The following is a 17,365-nucleotide window of genomic DNA, read 5'->3' as shown; positions in this document are numbered from 1 at the left end:
AACTGTGCATGTGTATCCCTGTAGAAGAGCCCAGTTGAAAGCTGCGTGTCAAGGGTGTCGCTGCTGTAATTTAGAATGCTCTCGAGGTAGGCTCTGTAGGCGTACATGTTATCGTTCTGTGTGATGATTCGATCGCCCAGGGTGATGTCCACCTGGTTAAACATGGTCGCTAGGGGATAAGCGATCGTCGCCACTCTAGCGGCTGCTGCTATGTCGGACCCATCCGCTTTTACGATTTTACACACAAGATGCAACAGTGTGTTGTTGAGATCCAAATACATATCCGTGGACCCCGACACACAAAACTCTATAGGGGCCAGAGGTGTCAATGCTGCTAAAGGTGATACCTCCATGAAGAAGCTGTTTTCGATGCTCGTCTGCGTTGGTTTTAGAGTGAACAAGTCTAGTTCGGATTTGGCGCACTCACCAGATGCACAGTGTACGAAGGCCATGGTTTAGTTTACGATGCTTTAAAAAATATTTACTTTAGAGCCGTTTCTCTTCTTCTTCGCAGCTCTCTTCCGTCTTGGAGCTCTTCTTTTCTGAGTGCGTTTTGAAGAGCTCCGTCTTTTTTTATAGGGGGCCGGGGGGCCGTGTAGTCTCGAAGCACGACGCTTCCTTTTAACACTCGCGCGTGGTGTATACAGCAACCCCGATCCTTCTTGCGGCTGTTTGTTCATGCGCTCTGCAACAGCCGTAGTAACAGATCCAACCACATCCTGGGCAATGCTCGAAGCCGCTGCCTTAACATGTGGTTTTGCAATTTCATAACCTCTTCTCAAGAATGGCATAGCTCTTCTAAACAGACTCCTGAAGAATCCCCCTAAACCAGCCCCGTACATAACAGGCGACCCTTGAAAGTACGGGGGCCCTCCATAACCGGCTTGGTTTCTGTAATAGTCCCTGTACATAGACGGGTCCCCGTATGTTTTCACGACCACCATGATGCCTGATTAATAGCCGCTGTCGCGTCTCGGTCTTAAATGAAGCTTAACAATAACTTTCCCGTATTTAAAGGCCACCGGCTCAGACTGATCATCGTAGATCATAATTGAAATAGTGTCAAAATGGTTTTTAGAAACTGCGACCTAGTCGGGTTTATTAAATTGAATATTGACCATCGTATTATTTTCACCCTGTACGTGGACCCATCTTAGCAGCGGCGCGTAACTATCCCCGGTCCTCTGGGCCTCTACTATATCGCTATACACATAGAGCGTGTAGAAGCCTCCGTTAATATCGGGACACGTGTGATCCTGTTCCGCCAGACTTTTCGCATGCAACACAGTGCCTAAGACCCTTTTTAATTTACCGGTGCTGTTAAACGTCCTGCCTCGACTCGGGGCTTTAAGAAACACCTTCCTTCTGACGTTATCTAGAGACAGATGAATATTCACATATGATTCGATGCCGGCTATGGATTTGTTGATTGCATCGACAACACTTGCAACGGTAGGGTAGTAACCGTACGGTATGCCAGCGTGCATGTTCACATTGTCCTGATCACGCTTTATGTAAAACTTAGCTTCACTAGCTGTAAATGTATTCCAGGTTCTAGGGTATTGGATTTCTGTTAGGGCCACCTCCCAATCCCCTTTCAGGTCCACCGGCTTAGCCAATTTCACGGTGTATTTAGAGATCTGATTGTCGGGGAACATGGCCTTAGAAGCGTTGGATGGTAGGGTAATATAAAAGGGCGTTGTCTCCATCTTATCAGCTGTTTTTTTTCAGGCGGTCCTTAGCTCACACACCTTTCAGGGAGCTGGCCAGTACCCAACTGTTAAATTTATCAGGCCATCCCCTCCATTTGACATACGCCTGGCTGTTAACACCTCGACCTTTCCTCTTCAGAACCTTTTCAACCCTATACACACGGTTCGGATCCTCAGGTATCAATTGTAACTCTTCCTTGTAAAAGATCCCCGACACAGCTTCCCCTGCGTAGTCCTTTAACCTGTAAATATACAGCCCTTCTTTAAGCTCCACACGTTCCACTATAAATATTTAATCGCTAAAAGTTTGTTGGTAGCCCTTCGTGAAGATACCTTTCAATTTTGAAATCCTCACGTGATCACCTTTTTTAAAAATGGGTTTCTTCACCTTTGTAACAAAATTACGTCCATACACGGTCCTCCAAACAGCTAAGGAATTACTAGGGGTGACCTCTACGGGGGATGTTTTGATGGTCCTGTGATAACTGGCATTATATACATCTAAAAATGCTTGTAGAACATCCACGTATCTGTAGGTGTTATGGGCTGTAAAATACCGCCACATCTTAGACTTTAAAGTTCTGTTAAACTGTTCTACAACTGCTGCTTTTACCTCCGTGTGGGTTACAAAATGTTGAACACCATGGTGGTTTAATAATTTCTGAAATGTCTTGTTTAAAAATTCTTTACCAGCGTCTGTTTGTAGTTTTTGAGGAATTCGACCCTTCCCGAAGATGACTTTAAAAGCGCCCGTGACACTAGCACCACTTTTATCGCGTAGCGCTTCTGCGTAGGCGTACTTGGACAGCACGTCTATGACTGTTAATATATAACAGGCGCCGTTGTTATGTTTTGCGACATCTTGAAGGCTGATTATGTCCGCTTGCCACTGATAATCTATTTGCGCATTAACGATTGTGGGGCGTCTCTTAAAACGTCTTCGGGCCTGTTTATGGAGTGAATACGCCTCTTCTCCCGATAGCCACGTCTTGACAAGGTCTCTGCTTACCGGTTCATTTTCATCTACAGCCCTTCTGTATAGAGCTTCGACGCCTCCATAGCAACCAACACCCCTTGCATCATAATAAAGTTTTCTTAACCGAGCCCTCGACATGATAGCATCTGTTACAACAAATGAAATAAAAGACGCTTGTTTTGTGTAAGAGCGTTTTATTTAAAAAACAATACTGTCAAGACCTGTGCAAAAGATACTTTACATTTTCACAGTAATTGTCATAAGTAAGGATTAAAACATAGCCACCTTAAGGTGTGACACTCCGCTAGTTTCTTCGAAATACACGCTATCATTTCACATTACATAAGACCTTAGTTAAACAGTCTTCGTGGGGCCAAAGACCCTATTGTTCTATTTTTTTAATAAATATTACACATACGTCTTTCTATGAGTCTTTCTATCAACTTTCTGTCAAAAGCAGGACACAGCTCATACATAGCAGGTAGTTTTACGCTCGGGGCATAACCATGTCGGATATCATTGATTGCTGCTGTCAGGATCCTCAACATATCGGGGTGTACATATTTCCTTTCAGGGTGCATACCGTACACCACCCTTAGCAGTTTATACACCTTGTACGGGTCTAGCAAACCACAAAAATAGCGTATTGTTCTTGTTCTGTATGATTTGCACAAACATTCGTGAGCGGCCTGCTGTGGATCATTAATTTGATGTCCGTGACAAAGGCTGTAATAGTAACGCTTGACACAGTTTAGTATCACAGCCGCTGCAAAACCCTTAACTTCTCGCCTCTCATAGTAGGACACGCCGTCGTCGTCCTTATCACAGGCATCGCTCTTAGAGCCGCAAACACACTTGTCGCAACCCTCACGGTTTTGGCATGTGGAGCTTTCAGCCTGTTTTGAGCACCACAGACAATTGAAGATTACATTGCTCGCTTTTGCAGGCCTCCACTCTGCCGCCGGTCCTTTTGGAGTTTCTCTCTAAGGTTCAAAAGTAGAAATGACAGTCCATTAGTCGCAGAAACAAAATACAGCAATTATGTAGTTGACTGCTCATAAGCTTTTCCTACTAACCTCAGCATGTGCACAACCCTCGGCGAAGGCTCTGAAATCTTGAGAGTCGCTAATGTCCTGCGATGCCCCCTCATCCTCGACGCTTGTACCTGGCTGATGCAGAACAACCTCCTCAGCAGCCATATCCTCCTGAGGGCCCATGTCTTCATAGACGCTCGTGTTAGACGGTGTTTCAACTTCTTTACCATAGTGCTTTATAAAGTATGTGCATCCGGCTGGTTTTGTTCTCTATGGGGTCAAAAAAAAAAAGAAGGACGATTGACATGCCCGCAGTTGAAGACATAAAATACAGCATTTTGTAAATGCTGTGTATAACATTTTTATTTTTTTATTGTTTTTTTTACTAACCTCAGAATTTTCACCGTCTTCGGCGACGGCTCGGAAATCTTGAGAGTCGCTAATGTCCAGCGATGTCCCGTCATCCTCGACGCTTGTACCAGGCTGTTGCAGAACAACCTCCTCAGGCTTCGTATCCTCCTGCAGCTCCAGGTCTTCATAGACGGGTGGGTTAGGAGGTGCTACAGCTTCTTCAACTTCCTCCATGTCCACGAAACCGAGGCCAGCAAACACGCTGCCGCTACATGAGACCTCACTCTCGCTGCCGGCGTCCTTAATCGGAGACATCCTGCATAAACACTCCTTGAGACTGAGTTTTTGCACCCCCCGACAAACGTCAGTACCAAAACCAGTAACGTCGCAGCCCATATCCTTAGGTGTTTCTGGTTGAGCATTCTCGTCCATTACCAGGGGTTCTATGCTATGGTAATATCTATCGATAGTGGTCTGGGAGCCACCCCACATGGGGCTTTTGACGAGCGGGTTGTATCTCTTCATATTGCTGTGGGAACCTTTTCGTCTTCAAGCGGCTGGTTGCTGTACAAGGTTCTTAAGGAGGCCTTATATGTATCCTAATCAGATCCTAAAAGGGCGTACCCTTCTACACCACAACAAGGACATACACGCCTCATAGGTCTCTGGTTCGCTGATGTCTACATAAGAAGCAACGCCCCAAGGCGGCCCCATGGGACCGTGGACTCGCAGACCTGTCACTTTTGCAGCCACACGTCACTTTTAAGGACACACACACACACATGTCACTTTTGCAGACACACACGTCACTTTTAAGGACACAGCGAGGGGCGGGGGCAACAAAAGGGGGACCTGTCACTTTTAAGGACACGCATGATGATCGATGGTATCAGAATATACTACTGACGTTATTGGGGGGCGCTCACGTTTTCACCGTAGTGAGGATCAGCAACCTGAACTCGTTTATGGAAGCCACTTTGTGGTCTATTAAAAGTGCCCCATTATCTCAGAGGAGAGATACTGTGGCCGGAAGTATCAACCAATACCTTGTCCTGTGAGATAATAGGGATTAAAAATTGTTTCTCCTGGAATAGGAATAACATGCGGAACTTGGAATATCGGGTCCAGTTCCGCATCTTCTCCCCTCCTCCGTGGAAAATAACCGTCCTGAAACCTCAGATCCTCACCACCTGCTCCAAGCAGTTGGCAAATGTTGTGGGGGATTTTTCTTTTGCCTGTGGGGGGCTGAAGAGGGGCAGTTGGCTGCAGCAAAAGGCAAGTTTCTTTATTTTTCAGCTCCGGAGCTTCCTCTGCTCTTCCCAGTTGCAGGATGCGGGTGGGCTGGGGACAGGTGCCACGGCGGCCCACAGGCCCTGCTGCTCTGCATGTCATCCGGGCCGGAAGTTATTGGGTCTGGAGTTTGCAGACCAAAGAATTCTGGACCCAGACACACTAGGCAATACACAGCTGCCGAAGCGGCATCCCCCACATATACCGTTCTGGGCAACTCGTAATAGTGCCATTTGTGTATTCTGGAGAATGGCCTTTTAAGTATCAGGGCACAAGTCCTACAAAAAGAAATGGGGAGACTGACCAAAACTGACCAAGTTGGGCGGTATACAAGTGATATCATGACAAATGCCATCGCAGCACATGATGTCATGACGCGTGACATTCCACGTGGCATCACAGGAAGTGACCTCATTGGAAGGGAGATCAAGAGAAGTGACATCAGATATTAAGACCTCACATATATGTTTATCAGGTGTATCATGACTACATTTATGTGCATTATGATATTTAACAAATGAGATTTGGGTTCGGGTTGTGCCCAAAAATTTGCCGCAATCCTGATGCAAAATCTGGGCCTCAACTAATAAATGTTTTTTTAAACCCTGCCACAAAGAAATTGCCAACAAGGAAAAGCCTGGTAGTAGATCTGTTCTGCGTACTTCGTTTCAAAGTCTTCACTTTAAAATATTTAGTGGGGTTAAGGCTTCTGCTGCAGAGGTGCCCAGTAAATCTCAGGGAATATTAATAATGGTGAGATAACTTTAGAGGTTAACGCATTTGTGGGAGAGATCTGTGTTTTGTGTAGTTCCAGATTTGAATCAAAGTAGTATAGGAGATTAAGTTGTCTCCTGCAAAAAATGATCATCTACTGTTCTTGGGGGGTGGGACGGGGCGTTTGGGGATTATTAAACCTCTTGTGTGTTGCTACCCTTTTCGGGTTTGCTGTGCATGACATCACAACACACGTGTGCATCTTATACAATGTTGTGAGCATAAATGTACCACCTAATTATGCAATACTGCTCTGATATGTTATATCATATGCCAACTGAAAATGCAATATATATATATTTTTTTTTAAAGTTGTTTCCTGCAAAGCACATCATATAACATGCAGATCACAGATTTTTATTTTATGTAGCTAGGTAACTAGGTTACTGCTTTCAACACAAACATCATTTTGCTACTTGTAGTTCATAAATTGTAATCCTTCTAGTAGACCAGAGTGAGCTATGAAAAGAATTTCACTCCTACACCTTGCAACCCTGACTGTCTCAGGGAACACATCTTGTATATTGATTTGAACACTTACATGATTTATTTCTTGGATGGATAATGTGTATGTTATGTAAAGCGTTCTAACACTCAGCATTTGGACGAGTAGCGCTATAAAATAAATAAAATAGTGCTATTTAGATTGTTATTTGTGTAAATACTGGGACAGAGCAACCCATCTGGCATTCTTACAGTGCATGCACTTATGTACAGGGCCTGAGCAAAGTAAAAAGCATAGCTCTCTTAAGTACCTGTGAAGAGATAACAAGCTGTGTGCTTTTTTTCCTCTCTGGTGCATTTGTATTTAAGTGTGAGGTTTAAAACCGCCTCTAGTCAGGATACTTCATCAAGAGGAGGTCTTATCTTCAGCCTTTTCTTTGGCGCAGCTAGGAAAGAAAAGCCCCCTCACTGCCTGCACGTTGCTGCTGGGAATGGAAAGCAGACAACGTGTAGGTGCTGCTGAACGTGTCCCGGTGTCTGAAAATGACACCAGGACAAGTTCAACATATTTCTGTGGGGCCCAACACCTTGGCCCCTGTGAAAATAGTGGGTGGACGCCATGTACCTGTGTGTGTACCCCGACTCGTGCCCTGTTAAATACGTCCTGGCATATCACCATATAAATCTGCTTATAATATAATTTGTGTTCAGTTATCATTCCCCTGCTCTGTTGTTTGTCATTTTAAGATTGAGTGAAAGAGGCATCTCAAATATCATGTACAAATATTTTGTTCTGTAATAAAACACTTTACACACATACTGTAGCCGTCTGTAGTACGTTTTGTTTATTGGCTTAGATTATAACTATGTAGTTAAAGTTATTTTTAATGCCATGTAATTCTTTCAGACTACAATTGTGGAATCAGGTGAATAATATATCTTCAGCTGAGAGGATTACGTTGGGTATAAAATGTTAAGTCAGACACCCCACAAGATATATCCACGTGAGTCTAATGGAATAAAACAAGTTTGTTATATGTGGCACTTCTTACTCTTTGACAGGGGTTTTCCTCATGAGGGTTGCTCATTGAAATGATCAGCATTATGCACATTTCTTTCGGGCTTTAGGAAATATCAAGTCCATTTCTTTGTAGTCACAAGATGACCCTTTATTGGTAATACACTTCCTTTTAGCTATCTTTTGTCCTAGTTGAACATTGAGCCCTTACATACCTAAAGTGTGGGCCAAAACTCAAATAATGCAGGCAGTTTCTACTATATCTGTTATGGAAAAGTGAGCTGCAAGCTAGCACATACATAGCACAGATCGCTGATCACATTGGGCAAAGCCCACTCCAGAAACAAAATAATGGGGCTACCCCAATACTGGAAAGAGACTCAAGAGATCCAGCTTTACAAAGACAGTAGAGACATTGAACCACATAATGGAAATTGTTGATATATTCATGGAAAAGGTCAGCCATATCCCTTGGCCTACCTACATATAATGTAATGAAAGTTGTCTTTTACGAGAAACACAAAATGTTATTGGTGTATTAATGCGTAAACAATGTTGTTGGTGTATTAATGCGTAAACGTTTCCACAACACAATCGTCATGCATACAGTTATAAAATTAAATATATGCACTGAGTTACAGTTGGCAAAACTATATAGAACAAACACTCCTAAAATGACCTAATGAGGATTATCAAAGTGCAAATACCTCTACCAGGGTTTGTCAGAGTGGGTAACAAACACACGACCCTTGACCTCAACAGTAATCGATGGCATTCCAAGTAACAAAAGGCCTGTCTACAAGCTGTAATATAGATGAGAACATTGGAATGTTGGAAGCTCCATTGAAAACAATGGAGTGCTCCGGGCTTATAATGGCTGGTATAAGCCCGGAGCTACAACAATCCAATGTTTCTTTGTTCACAGCTCTGGCTGTGAACAAAGGCTTCAGGGAGCCTGAGGGGATTTCAATCCCCTCACGCTCCCTGAAGGCTTTGTTTTTTATGTTAGAACATTCTGCCCTCTAGTGGCAGAATATTCTAATAGCCTTATAGCCCTTCGTAGCAGGGCTATACCGGCTATTAAAGTCCCGCCGCATTTTTAAAGTCCCTCGCCTTCGGCTCGGGCCTTTAACGCTGCAGCGGGCCTTTAGTAGCCGGTATAGCCCGCTACAGCGGGCTATAAGGCTATATTAGAACATTGGAATGTTGGAAGTTCCTTTAAAAACAATGGAGTGCTCTGGGCTTATAATGGCTGGTATAAGCCCGGAGCTACAACATTCCAATGCTTCTTTGTGGCTGTGAACAAAGGCATCAGGGAGCCTGAGGGGATTTCAATCCCCTCGTGCTCCCTGAAGCCTTTGTTAAATATGTTAGAACATTCTTCCCTCTAGTGGCAGAATGTTCTAATAGCCTTATAGCCCTTCGTAGCAGGGCTATACCGGCTATTAAAGTCCCGCTGCCTTGTTAAAGTCCCTCGCCTTCGGCTTGGGCCTTTAACACTGCAGCGGGCCTTTAATAGCCGGTATAGCCCACTGCAGTGGGCTATTTAGCGGGCTATAAGGCTATATTAGAACACTGGAATGTTGGGAGCTCCATTGTGGACAATGGAGTACTCCATGCTTCTACGGGCCGGTAAAGGCCCGCAGAGCAACATTCCAATGTCTTACAAAGGCCTCTCAGAGCTCGAGGGGATTTAAATACCCTCGAGCTTCGAGAGGCCTTTGTTTTGTTAGAACATTCTGCCCTCTAGTGGCAGAATGTTCTAATAGCCTTATAGCCCTTTGTAGCAGGGCTATACCGGCTATTAAAGTCCCACTACGTTGTTAAAGTCCCTCGCCTTCGGCTCGGGCCTTTAACGCGGTAGCAGGCCTTTAATAGCCGGTATAGCCCGCTACGATGGGCTATAAGGCTATAATAATAACTATTCACCCTTAAATGTCTATTGCTTTAACATCAGCTTTTCACAATAAATAAGTTTGGTCTTTGTTATAACTTTTCATAATAAAAAGCTCTAGTGATAGCCTTGATCATTGGCTTGTCACCATAAACAACTCAGTCCTCCTGCATTAAGGATTGGTTTTTCCACAAGGCAGAAAGTGCAATGCAAATGCTCTTCTGCGGTGGTAATACTCATCTGTCCAATCAGATGCTACATAAATGGAAATCAACCTGTGGGCAGAGACAAGCCATACTCTTGGTAGTAATTCGTAAAGTTTTTTTTCTGTTGATGACATAAGGTCTGATGCCAGCAGCACTGTCAAGACAGAGGACTCCAGCTTCCACTGACTTTCATTCTCTGGCAATCACAAGTAAAGAAACATTGGCAAGACCAATGGGGCCGGTTGTGAAAGCAAAGAAAAGCTGGGCTGAATGATGGGCCTCGCCCGGTGCTCATACATAGCAAGAGCGGCCCTGCAGAGAGAGATCGGATCTGCAGGAAGAAAAGAAGGATCCTACTAGGAGTGCAGGGATGGCAAGAGGGGCCCTGTAGAGAAAGAGAGAAGGACCATAAGTTAGGGAGTAACGCCGTATGCTCGTCGGAGTAAGAGTGACCAAGTAGATGAAAAGAGGAAGAGTGGGGCTATGAGAGTGCTCCTAATTTCTTATAGTTAGTGAGAGTGGTCCAGTAGAGCAAGAGGGGAAAAGCAGGGAGTGTAAGAGACTCATCCCAGCTTTTCACTTGAGGTAAGGACAACCCAGCAGAAGCAAAGAGGAACAACAGGTTCAGGCTCAGTCGCGTGGGAGGTCGGTCCTTTCGGGTAAAAGCAGCAGTGCTGTGGAACTCTCTCCCGATAGAGATTCGCTTGATGGAAGACCTTCTTTTGTTTCGCAAAGCCATAAAACCCTTTTTATTTTAACTTCTCCCCTTTTGTGCTGTGTTCCTTTAGTTTCTCTTGTTTTGTTGGGTGTTGCTATGTTTTACCTTGTCATGCGCCAGGACGCCCCTTAGATGGGGCAGCTGTGCGCATTATAAATGCCCCTAACATAACATAACATAACAACAGGGAAAAAATATTCCCCTGCAGGCACAAATACATGTGCAGCTCAATGCAGAAAGAGGAACAGTGGGGAGAGACGAAGTCCATGGATGGTTGTGGATTGTAATGAAAATGGAAGCAGTGGGGTTGTAGGGCACGAAAATGCTGGTGCGGGTGGCAAGGGGGAGAGAAGGACAAGGTGGATGAGGGGTGTAGGGAGAGAAAATAGTCCTTCCCTTGCACTACAAAGCAAGGTCTGACATCATCAGTGGAAGGACAGATCATCCACTCAAAATATTGTGAGGGAGAATTACTCCTAGGTGGTACAAACACAATCAGAAGAATAGCCATTTAATCCGGTCCAGGGACATGATGTAGACAGCCAAGTAATTCAGTCATGAGCAAGTGCTGACTCAAAAGAAGAGGTCTCTCAGCTGTCTATAACTGAGGCCTAAAGCAAGCATTGGCAAAGCCCATAGGTTTTGCCTCTCTGATGGATACTTCTAACTGCAGATTCCTCACTTTGTAAATACCTCTAAGAAACAGACTGGATCTGGAGATTTTTCTCACCAATTCTCTTGTGCATGGTAAGTGGTGTCATGCAGCTCTACATTGATTCCATCCCGCCCTGGAAGGGAAGCTGAAGTCACATATAGCAGCCACCCCTGTATGCTGACGTTGGTTCCTTTCTTTCTGCATCCTCCAGGTTCAAAGTTTGCTCCCTTGTTTTCTGTCCCTTGACAGAACAAAAATTTTCATACAGTGAGCAAGGGACATGTCTAACCTCAAAACTACAAGCCTCAAACCCTGCAAGGGCTGCCATAAGCAGATGTCGGGGACAGACATGAACCAGGTATGTCTCTGCTGTTTGGTTTCCTCACATGGCTCCAAATTGTGTGACAATTACACGAGGATGAACCAGAAGGCCATTCCAGACCGGATGTATGTCGTTACAACGCACACTTTTACAACGCATGCACTTACAACGCATTTTTTACAACGCAAAATTCATTACAACGCATTCCATTACATAGCATGACACTACAACGCATTTTTAAAAACTACCTTTACAACGCATTCCATTACAACGCATACTACCTTTACAACGCATACCATTACAACGCATAATATTAAATTGCATTTAAGGTAAGTATTAGATAGTATAGGGGTAAAAATTACTTTTCTAACTCCAGGGGGTGCAACAGTAGGGTAAGTGTTGGATAGTATAGGGGTAAAAATTACTATTCTAACTCCAGGGGGTGCAACAGTAGGGAAAGTGTTGGATAGTATAGGGGTAAAAATGACTATTCTAACTCCAGGGGGTGCAACAGTAGGGTAAGTGTTGGATAGTATAGGGGTAAAAATTACTATTCTAACTCCAGGGGGTGCAACAGTAGGGTAAGTGTTGGATAGTATAGGGGTAAAAATTGCTATTCTAACGCCAGGGGGTGCAACAGTAGGGTAAGTGTTGGATAGTATAGGGGTAAAAATTACTATTCTAACTCCAGGGGGTGCAACAGTAGGGTAAGTGTTGGATAGTATAGGGGTAAAAATTACTATTCTAACTCCAGGGGGTGCAACAGTAGGGAAAGTGTTGGATAGTATAGGGGTAAAAATTACTATTCTAACTCCAGGGGGTGCAACAGTAGGGAAAGTGTTGGATAGTATAGGGGTAAAAATTACTATTCTAACTCCAGGGGGTGCAACAGTAGGGTAAGTGTTGGATAGTATAGGGGTAAAAATTACTATTGTAACTCCAGGGGGTGCAACAGTAGGGAAAGTGTTGGATAGTATAGGGGTAAAAATTACTATTCTAACTCCAGGGGGTGCAACAGTAGGGTAAGTGTTGGATAGTATAGGGGTAAAAATTACTATTGTAACTCCAGGGGGTGCAACATTAGGGTAAGTGTTGGATAGTATAGGGGTAAAAATTACTATTCTAACTCCAGGGAGTGCAACAGTAGGGTAAGTGTTGGATAGTGTAGTGTAATATTATGCGTTGTAATGGTATGCGTTGCAAAGGTAGTATGCGTTGTAATGGAATGCGTTGTAAAGGTAGTTTTTAAAAATGCGTTGTAGTGTCATGCTATGTAATGGAATGCGTTGTAATGGATTTTGCGTTGTAAAAAATGCGTTGTAAGTGTAGTGCGTTGTAAAAGTTGCGTTGTAAAGGTTGTTCCCCTTCCAGACCACAAGGCCAAGCTCTATGTTACAGAACACCGTCAAAGTGGATAAGGGCCCGTCTTGCTCGAAGTTGAGGATGCAGACATGTTCTCACTCTCTGGGCCGTCCACCCACTCCAAGTTCCCAGGTAAGTTGAAGTTAAAGCAAAAACATAAGAAGTCCAATCATGACTCCCCTTCCTCCATCCACTCTCATCAAGAGAAGAGACACTGATGTCAGGGTGCCTCCTGATTTTGGTCCCAGTCCCCCACTGCAATATCAACCCCTCAGCTCATCCTGATCTAACTCCAATTCCTGGGTCCTTCAACAATGCCATGACAGGTCGTAGCCTTCAAGGAGGCCATGTTGCATATATTCAGGAACCTACCAGCTCCATATGGCATGCCTATGGGCCCAACAATTCAAGGAGGCCTCCAGTTGCACAACTACTGGCCGATCAGTTCTAGATGCCATCTGTGCCTCTTGACTCCAATACGGACAAAGCCACGACACCAGGGCAGGCACCTGTTTTGCTGTATACCCTGTGGGCGAAATCCTAGCTGGTGTCCCATACATTGACACAGACACCGGAGGAAAAACTGACTGTCTTTTCAGATTCAAAAGCAAATCCACCACAACCTTGACCGGTGCCCAATCAACCACATTCAGACTTGGATGGGGCATTGCAACTAACAACACATTTTTCAGACCCAGAGCCCCATGATGGTGAAGACAGGGCTGACAATCCCCAACTTAATGAAAAGGAGAATTTACTTCTGGGCCTGCAAGATGCCAGTGGGCTAGGTACGTCATCTGACTCTTACATGAACTCTCCACCATGTCCATCCTCAGATGAGTCATCATCTTTTGCCATGGTCATCAGAAGTGCTGCAGTAGTCCTCAACCACAAACTGCCATCTGTGTAAGTAAAAACTAATGTGCTTTTGAAGTTCTGTCTTTTTCAGCCATGATAGACTTCTTTAGAGCCACTTATTCTGTAAAAAAAAACCCTCTCTTAGAAATGGGATTTCTGATTGGTTGAGGTATGCACCCAGGCCAGGCAGGAACCACGGCTCTCATCAGGGTAAGCTAGATACACACTAAAAGATAACCTGTGCTCATCCTCTAGTAGCTTGGCATAGAGCAGTCAGGTTTTTTAAAGAGGCCATTTGTAAAGCATTTGTGCAACACACACAATAACACAATGAATGCACCACAAAAAGACTTCACGCAGGATTAGAGAAATAGAGAACAAGACCAAAATGACAAAATTCCAATCAGTACAAATCAAGATGTGAATTTGAGAAAGTACATTGGATGGAGCAAAGCGTCGATCTTTCCCACGATTTTGGGTTGCTGCCTCATCGTCGAGCTTTGCTGAAGTGCAGGCAATGCATCGACATCAAACCACGCAGAGCGTCTCCATTGGGCTGCGCAAGCAGTGGAACTGCCGTCGTTCAACAGCCTCTATGTCAGAGTTGAAGGGCGATGCATCAGTTACGACTGATGCAGTGATGAAGATGCTTCAGTTTAGTAGCAAAACCGCTGCCGAACCCACTTCTGAGGCCCAGAACTTAGAAACGGCACCCAAAGCAAGGGTGGGACTCACAGAAGGCAGAGTCCAGCAATACTGGCAGAATTATAGGAAGTCTTTTGTGTACCTGAGACTTCAGAAAACAGAAGGCAAGCCAGCAAGCCCTTGGAGATCACTTAGAGGAAAGGCTGTTCTTTAGCAGAGTCAGGGAGCAGCAGGCAGCAGGGCAACAAGTAGAAAATCAGTCTTTCCAGAAAAAGCAGCCTAGTTGAGTCCTTTAAGCAGCACAGCAGTCCTTCTGGCAGAGGTTCAGTTCATGATCCAGAAGTGCCTGATTTTAGGGGGTCAGAATCCCAGTACATTTACCCAAAAGTGCCTTTGATGTAGGGGGTGACGTCTAAGCAGCTCTCTGAAGTGCATACAGATCCCTTTCAACCCAGCCCTGTCTGCCAGGGTATCTGCTGGGGGTAAATCAGTGCTTTGTGTGTGGACAGGAAACTACTTATTGAAGTGCAAGTGTCAGCCCCTCCCATTCTTCCCTGCACAGGAAGACATATAAGAATGCAGATGAGTGCTCAGAATGCAGATGTGCTCCACTTTCCTGTGTTTCTGGCTGTCTAGAGGGAATGCACAAAGTGTAGTTGTCACCCTCCCCAGGCATGTATTGGAGACAAGCTGTTAGGAACAAAGAGCAGCAAGTACAACAAAATGTCCACTTTCCAAAAGTTCCCATCCCAAACATATGCTTAAAAGTGTATTAAGGAATTCCCAATACTGGCCTATGAGAGGGCTGAGCCACTGTTAGAAATGGGGGTCTCTACTTGGCAGAGGTAGGTACCCTTGTCCAAATAGGGACCCTTGCTTCTAATCAGAGTAAAGGGGATACACTGCTAAAATAACCCCTGCTCACCCCCTTGGCAGCTTGGTACGAGCAGACAGGCCTATCTCAGAGGCCGTGTGTAAAGCATTTGTGAACACATACAGCAACACAGTTAAAACACTACAAATGGACAACACACCAGTTTAGAAAAATAAAAGTAATCTTTATCTAAACCAACACAAGACCAAACAACAAAAATCCACAATACAGTATTGGAAATAAGACTTTCAAATGGTAGAAATAGTTCTGTTCAAGCAAGTTGTAAAAATACCTTAGATGCGTTGCAGCAAACAAAATGGCCGCAGGGAAGGTGATGCGTCTGTTCCTTACACGCAGCGAAGGTGATGCATCGGTTCCTTGCTTCGGGGGAGGTGATGTGTCGGTTCATTACTGCAGCGCAGGGGAAGTGATGCGTCGGTTCCTTACAAGAGAGGAGGTGATACATCGGTTTTTTACTGCGTGGGGAGTTGATGAGTCTGTTTCTAACTGCGTCCCCCAACGATGTGACAGTTTTGGTGCCTTGATGCGATGCGTCGATCTGGTACGATGCGTGGATTCGTGCAGCCGCACAGCAGGCTTGCACCGGGATCGGTGCGGGGTTCTCAGACTTCAGAGATCGTTGCACCCGATGTCGTGCTTTCTCGTGCCGCGGCAGGCGCTGCGACGATTTCTTCGGCGATGCGTTGGAAAACAGGTACGGATGCGACACGCTTCTTCAGTGTTGCGTTGATTTTCCAGCTCCCAGCGACAAACAGTCTCTAGAGGTCCTAAACAGCAGCAGGCACCTCTTTGCAGGTTGGAATTCCCAACAAGGAAATTCAGGGGAGCTGGTGGTGAAGTCTTTGTGTCCCTGAGACTTCAGAACAGGAGGCAAGCTCAGTTTCAAGCCCTTGGAGATCTTTTCTTCAAGCAGGTGACAAAACAAACAGAAAAGTCCTTTTTCTCCTTTCCTTGGCAGCAAGGAGCCACTGCAGGCCAACCTCAGACAGCAAACAGCACAGGAGAAGTATTCCTCCACAGCTTATCTGGCTGTTCTCCTTGGCAAAGGTTTCCTCTTGATTTCCCAGAAGTGACCTAAAAGTCTGTGGTCTGGGCCCCTTTTTTTATACACCAAAATCCTTTGTTCTCTGAAGGCAGAGAGTGTCTGTACCCAGCCAAAACCAGTGTGTCATCGCTGAAAACGTTCAGTGCCCAATCTTTTGTGTGTTGGAGTTCCCATGGTGGTTCTCCCAGAGGAACTCCTTTCGACTGGAAGGGAGCTCAGGACTCCTGTACACCTTTCTGCCTCTACCTCTCCAGCCCAAAGTTCTGAAGAAAATCAGGAATGACTGGACCCAAGTCATCTTAGTCTCCGCACACTGGGCCAGGAGAGTGTGATACCCGGAACGTCTGGTCATGTCCTCCCATCCAGCTACCACTTCGGGGAGATCTCTGTCACAACCACAGGGCAGAGATCTCCATTGTAGCCTGTGCAATAGAAGACTGCATTTGATCCCCCTCCTGAGGTAGTAGATTTCATTTTGGCAGCTAGTTGTCCATCCACCAAAACCATCTATGCTGGAAGCTGGGAAAGGTTTATCGCTTAGTGTACTTCTTGGCACATTTAATCTTCACCAGCCGTGTTATCCAATGCATTATTGTTTGTTCTTTCCCTGGCAGAGCAAGAAATTACTGTGACTACTGTTAAAGATTGTTTGTTGACCATTTTGCCTTTTCAGTGGTTACCTGATCAATCATCGTTATTCAAATCACCTGTTGTGATGTGTTTTTTGAAGGGGCTAACCCACCTGTTTCCATCTAAACCATTTGTGATGACAAAGTTGGTCCTTAATTTTGTTCCTAACATTCTTAATGCATTTGAGCCGATGCATTGCTGCATTCTGCGCAGTTTAACCCTGGAAACAGTTATCCTCATAGTGATAATATAAGCTCATTGAGCGAGTGAGTTCAAGCCCTGTCTGTCCAGCAACCATATACTACCACCTTCCCAAACAAACTGGTGCTCAGGACCACAGTGGTATTCCTACCAAAAGTTGTGGAGCAGTTTCAAGACAGACAGTATTTAAGACCCTTCCAGTTCAATCCACATCACCCATCAAAAGAGGAAGGGAGGCTGCATCACTTGGATCCTAAAAGAGGTTTAAGTTTCTATGTTGACAGTACCAAAGACCACTGGACGGACAATCAGCTCTTTGTGAGGTTCCCATGGGC

The sequence above is a fragment of the Triturus cristatus genome, chromosome 6 (genome assembly GCF_964204655.1).
Source record: "Triturus cristatus chromosome 6, aTriCri1.1, whole genome shotgun sequence".
Lineage (NCBI taxonomy): Eukaryota > Metazoa > Chordata > Amphibia > Caudata > Salamandridae > Triturus > Triturus cristatus.
The sequence above is the reverse complement of the archived record's forward strand: the minus strand, read 5'-3'. Positions refer to the sequence as shown.